Source organism: Corvus brachyrhynchos, unplaced genomic scaffold, assembly GCF_000691975.1.
Source record: "Corvus brachyrhynchos isolate BGI_N302 unplaced genomic scaffold, ASM69197v1 scaffold116, whole genome shotgun sequence".
NCBI lineage: Eukaryota > Metazoa > Chordata > Aves > Passeriformes > Corvidae > Corvus > Corvus brachyrhynchos.
Window position 1 is genome coordinate 11,052,095 of NW_008240221.1, and position 16,497 is coordinate 11,068,591.

Here is a 16,497-nt window from a genome sequence, read left to right on the forward strand (position 1 = left end):
GCCCCCCCGCCGAGCCCGGCTAGCTCAGTCGGTAGAGCATGAGACTCTTAATCTCAGGGTCGTGGGTTCGAGCCCCACATTGGGCGCCAGACTGTAGGTGCTGGGTGTGGGTTCGGCAATCACGATGGGCGCCAGACTGTAGGTTACGGGACGGCCGGACGTAGACGGATGGTGACGAGAGATCTCTATAGGCAGGTCTTGGGACAGAGAGCAATGCCATGGAAGGCTGCTTCTATTTTAAACAAGCAAATAAAAAGGTAAAAACAAAGCAAAAAACCCCAAACAAATAAAAAACCAAAACTCAAACACCACACAAAAAAGTAGAAAACTACTTAAGACTACAAAATATTATTTTTTTCATTATAAAATGTGATACATTAAAAAAAAAAAGAAAAGTCTCACTGGACAGAAATTCCATGTTTCAACCATTTCAAGAATGTAGTATTCACCAAGGAAATAGGCTCTTTATGAATAATAGTGTGTGACTAGGAGAAGAGAGAACTACTTCTGTGTGCAGTCAGACCTACCACATTAAATCCTCAAGTACCTCCCTTCACAGCGAGATCCTACTGATTTGTTAGACACTATAGAATTGGAAAAGATGACTTTAAGGTATCTTGTGACAGTTGCCTGGGCCATCGAGTCCCTTAGAGAAATACCTTTTCAAAGAATATCTCTATCTCTCCTACTGCTTCTAAATGTGTTGTTTACATCAAAAAATTTATAATACTGACATTTAGCATTTGGCAATGAAATATAATGTTCTTTAGGTTAATTACCCTTCCTACACACAGATATAGTCTATAAGATATAGTCAATAGAACAGCTGGGACATTTTGTGGGGGTTTTCAAAACCCTAAATCCCCTATGAGATGTGAACAACACTTAGCGTGGGAAATGCTTTATGGCAGTATAGGATGATGTGTTTAATTAAGTGCTGTATACATACACTGTACTCCCTCAGCCCCATTACAGCCTGTTCCTCGCTACTGAATGTGGTTTTTACATTAAGAGAGATTCAGCATTTGCAGAACAACTTCAAGAAGTCAATGACTTATGGACTGCATCCTGCTCCATTGAAATAATTGGAATGACTTCCATTGACTTCAACAGGAATTGGATCATGGCCCTCAGCAAGTAATTTCAGTTCAGCAAACCTGCACAGATTGAAGAAAGGTTCTTGAAGCATGTGAAAGTCCCAAAGCTGAAGATTTGTTAAGAAAGATTTCTGAATCACTGCAAGTAAGGAGTCTGAGCGTATGAACCTTTCCTGAACAAACCCCTTTAATTTGTTCAAATAATGATGCCAAATAAAGAAGAATAAAAAGGTAAACATTGAAATATACAGTGAAAAAAGTCATGATGCTAACTTTTATTTTGTTTTTCTTTTTCACATGAAACATGGTTTCTAGATTTGTGTCAAAAAACCCCATAGAAACTTAAAGTACCCACTGAAAGATGAGTTTCTCTACTGTGTAGTTGTAGAAGCAGAAATGACAGGATTTAGCAAGCCCAAAAATGCAGCCCTAAGACAGAAATGAGAGAGGAACAGTCATAGATTGTACGTTCTGAGGGTCTCATGTAGTCTTTCCCTCCCTCTTGACTGCTCCTTCCTCTTGTGACTCCTTCACGTTTGACTTCTTTCTTTGTGCAACTGCAACTGATTTTCAGTCTGACAACCAAGGTAAACCAGAAATTATTAAAAAGTTGCTACATGATTAGCATTTCTGTTTAGCTTCCTTTCTACTCCTAGGAGTATATAAATGTATTTGACCCATTCCTGTTTACTGACTCCCTCACTCCTCTAAAGTAGATACTGGGGCAAAGTCACGCCATGCTCAGTTTTATACTGGTCTTTTGTAGTAACACAAAATGTACCACATGATCCAGACCCAGTGCTGGAACTGCTTTCCTGCTTTCACTTAATTCCTCTTGTTTTATTGCCGAGTAGGTCTGTGAAAGAAAGAAAACAACTGCTAAATGTCCTAAGAAAACCAGACTGTTTTTACATGGTGACAGTCCCATTTTGAATCATGATTACTCTCTTTTGAACAAGGGAAAAGGAGACAGGTAAACATAATACAAGTCTTACTTATCAGAAGTACCTAAATAGTATAGCACATTACAAAGTGATTAAACAAAAGACTGTTGCTCCAACTTTATGAAAATTATTCAGCACTGAAGCATTTGACTGGAAAACTGAAACAATTATTCACAGGTTGGCACAAATTTAGAAATTAATTTTTCTAACCATAATGCCTGAAATACAATTTGCTTTTTTCCATAATACAGGTAAAGGAAGAAATACACAACCATCTGAATCTTCTGACAGGCTTGTGTTTTAGTATAGTGGGATTGCGTTTTCACAGAACATATTAACTATGTGGAGGTCATCATGTCCCTGAGAATGGTGGAGACTAATTGGGGGGTCTTTGAAGATCAGTTTAGAAGAATGAGAACTGATCTATCCGTTAAACAATAACTTCCCTAAAAAATCAGCTAAGTAGCTCCCAACAAAGCATCTGAGCTGCCTAAGCCTACCTCCAAAGTCAGTAGACAGTGGCATCTCAGTGGAACACTGCATAAATCCGATATATCGACCTAATCTGGAACTCACTGAGTGATGCTGTGCACAAGAGTGTCTTGAGCTCCTCTCTGTGATTTATGTGTCCAGTGTATAAAACTGGTTCTGTAAGGTTTGTTGTTGGGTTTTTGTTTGTTTGTTTATTCTGACATTGTAGAGTTCATTAGCACTGTACAGAACAGGGTCTAGAGCCTTACGGGTTTTGTGTCTATCCTCCACTCTTTCATTCCCTCAGAAACGTATTCTCCAGGGATAGAATCTCTGCTCTGCTAAAGAGTGACGTGAACCAGAAGAGAAAGACCCCCTTGTAATCCCTTTTTGTAGGCACTGGTCCACCTCTCATTCTCTCAGTCACTACGTTAAGCGATGCTACTTCTCATAGCGACAAGGAAGATCAGTGCCTAGCACAAGGGGGAGCAGGCAGCTACCCCAGCCAGCCACACTCAAGGCTGATGCAAAGGACACTGCCAATGCTTTTCTTTATCTCTCTACTTTTCTCTGACTTATCTGAAACTGGGATCAGATCTTACTGCCATGTCTTAGACTTGCACTCACATCATGTGGTGTCACTTCTTCAGCAAGACTACTACCCTGACCCAAATTTAGAAGAGAATTATTTTTCTTCCTTAGGGATTGGACACAAATGGGTTGTGACAGGTGTAAGGGAAGAATAGGAGGGGATAATAATGAAGAAATGGGCAATAAGTCAAACAAACCTAATTGCTGTAACATGGAAAAACACTCTTCTGGTGTTGAATGTAAAATAACTTCCTGTTCTCAAATGTAATCACATGACATTTGCCTCTCAGAGAGGGACTGAGATTCACAAAGACCTCAGGCCATGCTCAGCTGCCATCCCAGGATGTTCTACCCCCTCCATTCCTGCATGCTTGATATGCTCAGGATGTGAAAGAACAAACAGAGAGATCAACCCTAATGGTTCACAGAGAGGTCCTGGCAGACCTTGAACAATTCGTACAGGTGAGGATCAAGTGCAGAGATCTCATTTTGTTTGAGGGCTTCTTGTAGATGAAATAAATGTGAATTGGTCTGTAAGTTTCTCCCCATACCACTGCAAGAGTCCAGTTTTTCTCATCTGGGAAGTTGATCTTAGATGTACCATCCCAGGACTTCATGGGCAGCATATTGGAATTTTTATTTCACTCAGGCTGCAGCAAAGAAGTATATGGTCTCCATCATTCAAGACAGCAAAAGATCAACAAAACATGTTATCAAACATTGTTTCCAAAAGTAAATAAAAGTTACGTATAAATAGCAAAATCAGTCCAAACAAGGAGGCCTCCTGATAGCCTGGATGATGATTCCAATTTCCTGGTAAATTAGAAGAACAAAGGTGAGAAAGCAATGGAGCAACAGTGGCATGTAAAAAACAGCTATAACAGATGAATAAAAAGATGTGAAGATGGGATATTATTCCAGTTGCCATAGTTGGCGGGGATAGTTTGACAGTACTGCTGGGAAGACAATAAAACAGAAAGGAAAAACAGTTTTCAGTTGCCAGGCTCACCATATTTTAGGATTTTGCAGTAATGCTTTCATATTTCTGTGCTTCTGATCCTGAGAAATCAGAGAAGCAGAGAAGCAGAATGGACAAAAGAGATACAGAGGAAGAGTGCAGCAACAACATTCCTGGCACCAGCTTTGGTCCTGAAGGCTGGTTACAGCATGAGCCTTGTGCCCTTGGTGTAGCTCTCAACCTTGTCCTTCCTTCTACTTAACCCTCCCTTTCCACCTTTTTCTGTTTAATTAGAATCTGGCTTAGCTTGGCCAAGCCTCTTTATTTATTTATTAATTTATTTTTATCTTTTCGTAATTTTCCTGTTCATTTCTTGTTGTTGTTTTTATTGTTGTTAACCCTGTGACCAGAAAGGCAGCTAATAGCAATGTCTTAAACAGCTTGACACCAGTTCAAGCCTGCCAGGTTCTTGGAGTGGCTGATAAGACTTTGTGCTGTGCTTGTCTTTCTCCAGCAGCAAGGTTACAAGTCAGAGTCAACAGTACAAAGAGAAGCTTTTCAGGTTTTTTTTTTTGCTATTTTCCCTACTCTTTTTGTGTATGTGCTTGTCCTGTTTTATTTTCGAGGTAGCAGGCCCAGATTCCAATAAAAGAGACAAGTACAGCTCCAGCCATCTCAGCTGCTTTTTACTTTATTATTCTCACCCAAAGGGGGAGTTAATATCATCTTAATACTGTATAAAAAGACACTATCAACCAGGGAATTTTCCCCATAAAAATGCTCTGCAGCTAAAAGAAGGGAATAATGGATGCTGCTAAAATGAAAGTCTCCTTGAACACTTTACATAACAAATAGATTATCGCCTTGTCTTCTGCATTTTTCATAAAAGATTTAAAAGATTTTAATACTGATCCTTTGCTGTAAGATTTAGTGGCCACATTTCTGCATCCTCATTCCCATGGAATGTGCAGCCATTCTGAGCTCTGCAAAGAGAAATTCATGACAGCACCTTTGTCCCCAAGCTTCTATACTCCAAAATGCAAACAATTCCCAGAACACATGCAATGCCACCCTGAAGCCAAATTTGTTTGGATATTTATTTTGGTTTCTAAGGGTATTTATGTTGCATATATATGTAATTTTTGCAATCTTGATGAATTTCTATCTTTTTAGAGGAGAAGCACAAGACTCCTTCAGGTCCTTAGCTGGGGAAGGCGTTACAGCTTGACACTGTCCTCTGCAGAACTGATTATCTCCTCTCAATGTGGGCTGGTGCAGCTGAGCAGGTCCCATTTTAGGGTGGCAGTTCATGGGCCAGAGAAGTTGTCAGGCATCACTGGTGTCTGTGGTGTTTCAATTCAAAGCTCTGCATTATCTCTAATGGCATAATAGCAAAGGGCTCCTTGGGATGAAGGGAAGTGAAATGTGAGGCTGTGTCACTGTCACTTGTGACAGCATGAGGTTTTCCTACTGTGCAAAAACACAGGTTATCAGCTCAAACCTGAAATAGGAAATGCAGATATTTAAGAAAATGTGTAATTTATCCACAGAAGCTGCTGGAGAAACAGGAAAAAAAAACCCCACCAAAACAGCTCTGCTTTTCTCTTGTAAGGTATAATAAGAGATGTAAGGTATAATAACATTTATTTTCTTCATCTTCCATTTTTCGGAAAGGCAATAGAAAACTACACAACTTAGATTCATCTGTGAAGAATTCAGTGCTGAAACTCTTTCTACCACGATGTCTTCCTCATAGAAGGCACTACTTTGTCCTTTGCAGAAGAGCCAGCATCACAAATTGGCAGTGCATAAGTAAAAAAAGTAAAAAACCAGGAATTAAAAAGCAATAATTTGATACTTGTTGGGGGGGTGGGGGGAGGTTGTCTACAAATGAATAAAAAATATTTTATTCAGTCAACCCAATCCAATATAAGCCTTTATATTCCTCTATCCTGTCTCCAGCAGTAACCAAAACTGAATACTGAACATGTGCAAATGTGATTTACACACACAGATACACATGTACATATGAATGCATGCAACATCTGTGAAATTTCCCACATCTGCATCCCACATGGGTGATGATCTGCAGCTCAAGGCCTTCCATGTCCATGGCGGGATCTTTCACTGAAGTATTTCATTGTGAAAATAGCAATCACTGGGCATTCATGATGTGATCAGTAGACATAAAAGACAGTGCTGATGTATCATACATGCAAACCAGAAAGAGAATAAAATAAAATAAAATAAAATAAAATAAAATAAAATAAAATAAAATAAAATCAGAGTACAGTTACATAAGTGAGTATATTTCTAAGGCATTTTCTGATGGAGCTGGTGGATAGGCAAAACCATCCATCAGTTCTTCATTGGACGAAACAGGAAAATTCCAGCCAATGGCAAAAATATTCACAGACTCTACTGAACTGTATATTTCCCTGGCTCTGTGTTGGAGAGAAATGGAGGAACATGTGACTAAACAATGTGTTGAATCAGATGCCAGGAAGAGTTCATTTTTTATGTGCTTCTCCCTTGGCCTTTTTAAATTGGGAAGGGATCCCAAAGGTACCCAGCCATGTAATCTACAGCAGAGAAATTGCTATGAGCCCCAAGACAAAGCTTAAACCACAAGATGGGAAGATGAACTCATTTCTTTCCATACTCACTGGGCTATTTCTGGTAAAGATGTGCTTCTGCAGGCAGGAGATGTGAAGGATTCCAGGCACATGAACTGCCATCTCAATTGCTTATAGCAACACTTGGGGATTTGGAAGCAGCTGCCTCTGTGCAGGGATGCTAGTCCTTCCAGGATTGCTTCCTTTGTCATCATCTCAGTCCTTGAGAGGACAAATTAGCAACAGGAACACATGTGTTTACATTAACAAATTGGACTGATATTAATGCTTTTTTAAAAAGCAAAGTTTGCAGGTAGCCAGCATGTGACCTTTCCACTTGAACTGAGTTAGCTAATTCCCAAAAAGTCAGAGAATGGAAAAGCATATATGTATTTTAGGGCTGTGAGGCCTCAGCATTCATGGTAAGTGGTCTTCATAAGTTGCTTAGAGAGAGTAATGGATTTTTGCAGTGGTCTATTTGCCTCTGGAAGTCCAGGGAAATTCCAGCTGGCAGTGTGCACAGCACATGGCTCAGTGTGAGCTCTGCACCCACACTGGAGAGTATCTGGGACTGAGCTCTCTGTGCTGCATGGGACCAGCAACCTCCTTTTACAGGCTGGACAAGGATTTAGCACAGCAAGCTGAAAATAATGGAAGAGAGGTGTTATGGAATATAAATATGGGAAGTGCAAATAATTGATTTCCCTCTAAATTTCTACAAATTGCATAAACGGCCCTTTCTGGATGCAAAAAGCTCCCCAGGCTGCAGTTTGAATACTAAGACAGATATCCACTTTTTATGGACCATTGACTATTTTCCTCTACTATGTATTAAAAATGGGACCAACCAAATATATCACAATTCTGGGATTTTTGGGATGCCTCTGTCACTTAGCAGGTGTTGCCGTTAAGCCCCACAGAGCCACCTGCTCACATCCTGCTGGTGGAATGGGGGAGAGAATCAGAAGAGAAAAAGTGAAAAAGAGTAAAAGTGAAACAACACATGGGTTGAGATAAAGATGATTTAATAGGCAAAGCAAAAGCCACACATGCAAGAAAAACAAATCAAGGAATCAATTCACCTCTTCCCATGGGCAGGCAGGTGTTCAGCCATCCCTAGAAAAGCTGACTTCATCTCATGTAATGGTGACTTGGGAAGACAGACACCATCACTCTGACTGTCCCCTTTCTTTCCTTCTTCTTTGAGCTCTGTGTGCTGACCATGATGGAATATGGTCTAGGATATCAGCTGGGTCAGTTGGACTCAGGCTGTGCCCTCTCCCACTTATTTGTGCTCCCCCAACCTCCTCCTGGTGGAGTAATTTGAGGAGCATAAAAGAGCTTGACACTGCATAAACACTGCTCAGTAATAAAATATCAATACAATCTAAAACATCATATTAAACAACAATAATTAAAACTGTGTTATGAAAACTGTTTTCAGCACAAACCATACTCCCATACTCCCATAAAAGCTACCATGAAGAAAATTAACACAATCCCAGTCAAACTCAGCACAACAGGGGCTCCCTTTCTGGGATCTTCAGCTGAGTAAATTAGCAGCTGCACAAGTGGACCTCTTTTCATTGACCCCCAGCCTATGGGAACTCAGGAAAGTTCACTGAGCTGATTTAAGAAAAAAAGAAGAATCTTTTCAGGTATCTCAAAAGGACCAAGCTGAAATCATTGAGCTGTGAAGTGCTGCTTGGTCCTTTCAGAAATACCAGTGCTCTTTGGGGCCCTTATAGTGAAAACTTCTTTCTGAACTAAGCATATTTTGTCTCATGACAGCACAAGGTCTGCCTGCTGTGCTAAACACAGGTTACTCATCCTAACTCAAAATAAAAAGTGCTGATATTTTGGAAATTATATAATTTATACACAAAAGTTGGGTTAAAAAATTGTGATGTTTCCATATCTAACTAGAATCTAATTATCCTAAAAAAAAATTGGCAGCATCAAGCTATCCAGCTGTGAGTAGCCTGTGACTCATTTTTGTAACACAGGATGCTTGTCCTATGTGCTTTCCATTCAGAGGGAAAAATATTTTGTGCTTGTCCAGGATTATTACAAGTCAAACCATGCTGCTATAACACATGAATTTGATTTCTTTCTTTGATTTTCTTTCTTTCTTTTTCTCTCCTTTTTTTTTTTAATTTTTTGTTTGTTTTTAAGAAGCCACATTCAAAATAATTTAAATATATAATTAAAATGCAGAATTACTCGCAATAGAGTTTGTTAGAAAATGTGTAATCCTTCTGCTCTGGTTGAGTTGCTCTCAGGAATATGATTTGAATGATAGGTTCCATATGATGAATTTAGATTGGCAGTAAAGCACTGAAGTTCTGTTTTATTGTGGTCAGCTCTTCTGTCCAAGTTCTGTTTAAAAGAGTAAGAAACCAGACTGTTCAGATTTTAGCAGAAGGCTCCAGTCTGTATTTTTATATCTTCATCCATGCAGGCTCCCATTTTGAAGTCTATCAAACTTGTCAGGGTTGTCTGTCTCTGCAGCTTTGATATTTTTTCTTGGAAAAGCCAACAGGAGAACCTGGAGATGAGAGTGTTTCCTTCACTAATAATTTCACTGGAAATTTATTGCTGACAATAAAAAAGATATAGGTACAATGATGGAACTAAGCTTATTGTTTAGTCACATGTGATAAATCAGCAATGATAATTCAAATATCCAAAGGTATAAACACTCGTAAAACTGATTATCAATATCCCTCTCTATAGATGGATGTGTCTGGCACTGTGGCTGTGCTCTTGCACAAGTTATACAAGTATTTATTCAGTTGTTGATGTGATGTGGTGGCTGATGATGCCTTAACTGGTAACAAGTAGGCAGAGACAAATAATTTGACTTATTTAGGTTACTATGCAAGCATAATGTAACAAGTACTCTCAGTCAGTGGTTGAAGATTCAGGACACTCAATGAAAATTTTAAAAATCTGTATTATCAGTGATACTTTGAGCCAAATCTTTCTAATTAATTTTTTATTTAATCTCACAGAAAAGTAGACTACTTGAAGACTAAGTAGACCACCATGTGATTTCTAAAAGCCTCTGGGGAAAAAAAATGGGAATTAAAAAGACATAAAATATTCTATATGTTTAATTATATATACATTTTTTATTTTTAATAATTATTATCCTTTTTTATTTCATTTTTTTTTCTATTTTTTTTTTTTTTTTAAATTTCCAAGTTGAAAAAGTGGAATGAAAAGAGAAGAAAAGCAGTGGAGATGATGGAAAGCAATGCCTGGGAAAACCAGTCCTTTTTGTTTACCTCTTCATTGAAAATAGAAAAAATTAAATGAAAAGCATTTCCAGCCTCAGAAAATGATAGTTTTCAAGAAAAAGAGTGCACCCAGCAATCCACTAATGCAAGAAAGCTCTAGCTCTGTATCTGTATTTTTATTGTATTTTATTCAGATGTCAATTTTCTCCATCAGCTGAAACTGCTGTCCAGTTCAACAGCTTAGGGAAATCAGGGAATGGTAGGGAAAAGGAGGATAAACCCCTCCCCAGAACACAAAGACTGTGTCACAGCTTATGCTTATTTTAAAAGATCAGTCAAAGAGAAAGATGAGAAAAGTGGAAAAATTTGCTCAATCACCTTTCAAAACTTATAATGTTATGATTTCATCAAAAGTTAAAAAATAATAAGCTACTCTATTAGCAGTAGAGATATGTATTCATGCTTGGCTACATATCTAAGCATTCCCCTCACATATCATCATTGGCTAAGGACAATGTATTTTAAAAACATCCATCTGAAAAAAAAATTGCTCTACTTTCTTTCAAAATCCAAAAAAATTAAGATACTTTTTTCTGGTTCCATTCCCAGTCTCTTCTTTACAGCACTCTTCAGCACCGTTTGTGTTCACCTAAAGGAAATAGCTAAAATAAATATTTTAGAATTGCATTATCATAATGCATTCATAAAGCTACCAGAGGAATTGAGTTCTAGAGTAACTTCCAGAGTGGGAATAAAAACTCCCTGAATTAATAATTTTTTGGAAGATGCCTGATTTTGTATTCCTGAATTGTCCTTTGGCATAGCTACAGACATCAGAAAGCAACTAGTACAACGAATGATGCCATTTTCTTTAGTTATGTGCTAAATTCAAATATTTCCTTTAATACCTTCTGACAAGAAAATCATACTTCAAATATTTATTTATTACCTCACAATTTTAAAGAATACTGTAGTCCTGAAATTCTAAAATATTTGGACTGGTTCAGCAATCAGGATGCACTGGTGATGCATGCTCCCACACTCATGGGATTCTCACTTCTATGATGTGCCTGTGGCATTTGTATTGAGAAGCAAAATCCTGTCTAAAAGAATTAAGATTATAATCTTTTGGTGGTCACGTCTTTGTTATATATTCATACAACACCTCCATCAATACAGCTTTGATCTTCTATGTGTTATTGGACTACAAATAAACAATAATATTCCCTATTACACATTTTTCAGGGGAAAAATAAAAAGAAAAGCTAGCTATGTTTGTAAAATATAACATAAAGTTTACATTTCTCTCTCAGAATAATAATCTCAGAATAAAAACAAGTCCAGGCTCAGTGACACAGGGAATCTGTCTGTAACATGTTTTAACTGTGATTCCAAGCTGCAGATAAAAGGACATAAATAACATAGGCATACACTGCTCACTGATTTAGATATTTTTAACAGCTTGGTTTTCTGAAAACAACCAAAATCCCAAACAAAATAAAATAAAAATAAAAACTTGTGGGTGAATATTATTGTATAGAGAATGCTTCCTTAAATAATCATTGGTGATGATTTCACCAGGAACAAAACTCATGTGGAATTTTCAAATAGATCTTGCCATGGATAGGGGAACAAAACAAGTCTCAGTGAGCTGATACTGTGTTCCTACTCAAAGCTTGTTATGACCAAAATGGTTTCTGTGGGCAAAGAGGAAACACTCCTAATTCATAAAGCCAAGTAATTATTCATTGTGTGAATGAAATCTTAATGGCTTCATCTAAGTATTACTCTTAACTCAGATCTAATTATTATATAAAAAGAATATTTTTATGATGAAAAAGTCTCAGTAATAATAAAGTTAATATTGTTATGCATGCTCTTCTTATATTCTATCAATTTTCCTGGAGTTATGATCACCCTTCCATTCCCTGCTTGGTTTTTAGCTCTGTAACCAAGATCCACTTGCTGTTATTTTTATGTGTGCTGAAACTCTTGTACACTTTGCGTTTTCTTCATTGGTCTGTAATTCCATGTTACAACTGAATTTATTATTTGTGGTGGCTTTTCTGTTTAGCTAGACAATATTTTTCTTTTTTCTTTTTTACGCCTAAGACCAACATGGGCCACCTCCAGGTCTGCATTTCTTTAATTGACTGTTAGTGGGTTGTTTAAAGAAGTGAGACTTCTAATGCCAAACCCTATGCAATTACTCCTGTACATATTATCCACTACTCAAAGTCTCTTCTATCATCATGGCTCTGCAGTCCTCTATACTACATTATTAGAGTCAGAAATACCTTGTTCTGCACAGAAAAACTGCTTGTTATTCACATTACGAAAATATGATTCTACCACATGGTAATGAAAACAAACCAAAGCAAATTAGGCATAGCCACTTGGTCAGAAGCAAAAGGTGCCTTTACTGTGATAACTTAATAAAACAATATCCTGACAAGTCCTGAAACCTTGCAAATTCAGTGGAGAACCTGTGGCTGATATTAGCAAAAGCAGTGCCAGGTTTCTGGGATACAGGTTTCCAGGTGTTTCAGGATTCAGTCTGTGAATCTCACTGTTCTTGGTCGGTTTTGCCTTTTTCATACCCCCATGAAACAGGAATGCATTGTTGTTCCATTATCTCCCCTACTGGAACGCTTTGTAGGTTACATTACTTTCTAAAGGTTAAACACAAAGTCACTTGAATTAAAATCGAGTGTGATATACTCTGGTTGAGCATCTTCCCAGCTAAAACACATGCCTACACAAAGTGAACTGAAGTTTCTCTGCCACCATATAACCTGAATGTGAAACTTAACAATTAGTTATTCATTTCTAAGCTATGCTTTTTTGTCTTTATTTTAACATTGCCTTAAATTTGACATGAAAGGTTTTAATGAAGGTGTGAAATACTTGGCAGTTAAATCTAGCATATGCTGTAACACCTGTTAATTTCAACTGTTCATTTTAAGCTGTTACTTTATTCTTGGCATTTAGTCTAATTCATGCTGTGATTCTTAGTTTGAAAGAAAAAAAATATCCAAGATGCTTATATATTCCCTTCTACAGCAACTTTTACTTAATATTTTGTATTTCTGCCATCTTTTTTAACATTGTGCATTTGTATGGAAAGGTTGTTAAAATCAGGATTGCAACCTCATGCCATAAAAGATTAAACTACAAGATGAGAAAACATGGAAGTTAATGATTGAAGGTTCATCTTGAATTTGCAAGGAAAGCTTGGATCAGTACAAATCATTGAAGCCTCGGGGCAATCTCCGTCCATTTAAATTGGATTTAAACATAGGTCTGATTTTAATGCTCAGTTATGGCTAACACAGAAATCTGATTTTTTGCATTAAAATTATAATTTTAGCAATAAGTATGTGATTAAACTAAAGTATATCAATCTTTGTCTTTATTTTAAGATGATGATGAGCACTGTGCTCCTTGCAGTGTTAATCCTGGTGGTAGTTAGAGGCAGCTGGACTAGTTGTGTCGTGAAATCTGGAACTGTTCCAGTCAAAATCAGTGAACATTCAAATAAGGTAGTGATCCAATATTCAATGCTGATTCATAAGGGTGCTTCAAGACTGCATTTTATAGAGTAGCCTAAATATGTATCTCTCTTCTCTGTGTATATCAAGTACTTCATTATTCTGCGGGTATAATGCCAAAAGATGAACCACTGTTAAAATAGGCTCCATGATTACGTGTGAATATGGCTGTAAGGTGACATTGTATGATACAGATTTAGTAGACCTTAAATACATAAACAGCATCATAATAGAGTCCTCCTCAAGGTCATTATCACTTTTTACATTCCACAGCTGCAACATCTAGGACATTAATAATCTGAAATTCCAGGTGTTTCTTCCCATTTCTCAGACTACAGGGACACAAGACATTTCCAACTCCTTGATTAGGGGAATCAGTTCATACTAGCTGTTGAGAGTAGAGCTCAGAATGGTAATACAGAGCTACAGGATGAAGTCTTAGTAAAACAGGATTGAAGAAGAACGCATGATAATCCTTTTACTCCAAGACAAAAGCAACTCTTTTCACTTTATGATCTGTTGAAGACTGGGGTATGGTATATAGCCAAGGAAAGTAAACCCGCACATATCTGTGTTTAAAGGACAAGAGGCACTGCTTCCTCAAGAAAAAAAATACATTTCCTTGATGGAGTTACTTTCTCCTCTTTCTTTCGGTAAGTGGCATATTGCATGTCAGGAACATTTTCTCCTTTTGATTCAGTTGGTTATTTTTTCTTTTGTAGATGGTTAATTTATGCATGAATATGCACATATGTGTATGTCTTAAATTTTCAGCTCTAGAAATATTTACTGCAGTAGAAGTACTTGGCACAAGTGGAGAGACAGGGATTTGATGGATGGACCACTAAGTGGATGAGGAATTGGCTGGACGGTGGCACTCGAAGGGTTGCAGTCAATGGGTCGATGTCCAAATTGAGACCAGTGATGTGTGGTGTACCCCAGGGATCAGGACTGAGACTGGCACTGTTTCACATTTTGTCGGTGACATGGACAGTGGGATCAAGTGTGATGCCTTAGGTTTTAAGTTTTATATTTTTCAAATCCTGTACTCCCTAGTGTGTAATTCTTAAGTTTCTTGTGTCCTGTTAGCTGCTGTTCTCTCATGCTGGTTAGATATAACAAAGCCTCTCTAGGTTTCCATCTCAAGGACACTAGACCTCAAAATGTATAAACTCTAAAGGGGGGAGCAAACTTGGGGTAATTACATCATGAACTGAGGTTATAATTGGAGAATTAACCCTGATATGCAAATGAACGAAGTTTATAAAAGTGTGAAGAACCTGTGACCCAGCATCCATCTTGGGTGTAGCCTTTTGACTGCCCAGGATGTACCTTTGAAGGCCCTTCAAACAAATACCTCCTTTTACTCTCTTATCCTTGTCTAGTCTCTGTGTTTTAGGTGGCCACTCAGGCATCAAGTGCACCCCCAGAAGGGCTGACAATGACACCAAGCTGAGTGGTGGAGGGAACGGATGCCATCCAGAGGGACCTGGACAGGCTGGAGTGCTGGGACCGTGCAAACCTCATGAAGTTCAACAAGGCCAAGTGCAAGGTCCTGCTCCTGTATTTGAGCAATCCCAAGCAGAAAAACAGGCTGGGCGGTGAATGGATTGAGAGCAGCCCTGAGGAGAAGGACTTGGGAGTGCTGACTGATGAGCTCAGTGTGACCTGGTAATACACATTCACTGTCCAGAAAGCCAAATGTGTCCTGGGCTGCATCAAAAGCTGCATGGGCAGCAGGTTGAGGAAGATGACTGTCTTCCCCTCTACTCCACTGTCATGAGACCCCCACCTGGAGTACTGCATCCAGGTCTGGGATCTTCAACATAAGAAGGATGTCAACCTTTTGGGGCAGGTTCAGAGGAGGCCACAAAGATCATCTGAGGGCTGGAGCATTCACTGATTCTATGATTTTACTCTGGGTATATCTAGTTCTGCTCTACTACTTTTCAAGGAACTCTTTTGGAAATCAGGAGTTGCAAAAGGTTCAGTTCCGTTTTGTAAACAACAGAAGTGCTTAAATATTGAATGCTAACTTTGTTCGAAACTGTGGTTTACCATGAAAGATGAGCTCTTTGAAAACTGTGACCCTGAGTGTTGATTTACGCTGAAAACAAAAAAGAAACACCAGAATGTGAAGTCCACCATGCAAATTAAATTCCTCAAATGTCCCAAGCTACCATAATGATACTCCTTTTAAAATAACCACAATCCCAGTCTGAGGATAGGTCTCACAAATCATAGTTCTCAGATTTCATTACTAATGAAATTTGTTGTCTAGGTTTGGCAGCTGTGATTGCCACGCAAATGTGAGCCACTAATTAGATTGATTGTCTATTTGATGCCTGCTGATTAGCTTATGAAAACCCTCTGTATTCCTGACTTCATGATAAAATGTCCTGACTTCATGATTGCTGATTGATGCTCAGAAAATCTGATTACTGTCTTGAATAGCCAAGTAATGGCTCTGTCAGCTTTCCAAGGGTATAGATATTCACCTGACAAGGGTGATAGGGTGGGGTCTTACATTTAGTATTTGCTATTGTATGTTTAAAGTCCTTTTAATTAGAGTATTTATGATACTTCTTTGAACTATGAATGGTAAATGTTTAGATGGGGGTCCAAGGTCTGTAGGGATACCATCAGGTGTCTGCTTTCTGACTTTTGATCTGCAACAAGTCCAAGAGATTCAGGGACTACCACAGGAAAATTCTCTGATTTGCAATTACAGTGAGAAATACACCTAGTGACATTCCATTCAGCAATCAGTTTATTTATGGCAGACAACAGAACATTACGTGAGATTTTTAGAACCATTTTCTGCAGTGAGTTCAAAGAGAAAAGGTAATGTGGTGATGCAATACCTTTATTGTATTTTTATATAAGTTTTCTGTACCCCAATGGTTCATCCCTACCTTCCCCACTCCTATTCCCAGGTGGTTTGCCGCAGACCCAAGCTGCTCCCCCGGTGCTCCCTGTATGGTTGTTCTCCTCCCCTTGTTCTAGCTCTTTTCCTATCACTCACCCA

The 16,497-nt window shown here is 38.3% G+C and overlaps 1 non-coding gene across 1 annotated transcript; it reads left to right on the forward strand.

Moving 5' to 3' along the window:
• Positions 1-13: 13 nt before the first annotated feature.
• TRNAK-CUU lies at positions 14-86 on the forward strand. The gene has a single exon. It is a non-coding gene; the product is annotated as a tRNA-Lys (tRNA).
• Positions 87-16,497: the final 16,411 nt, after the last annotated feature.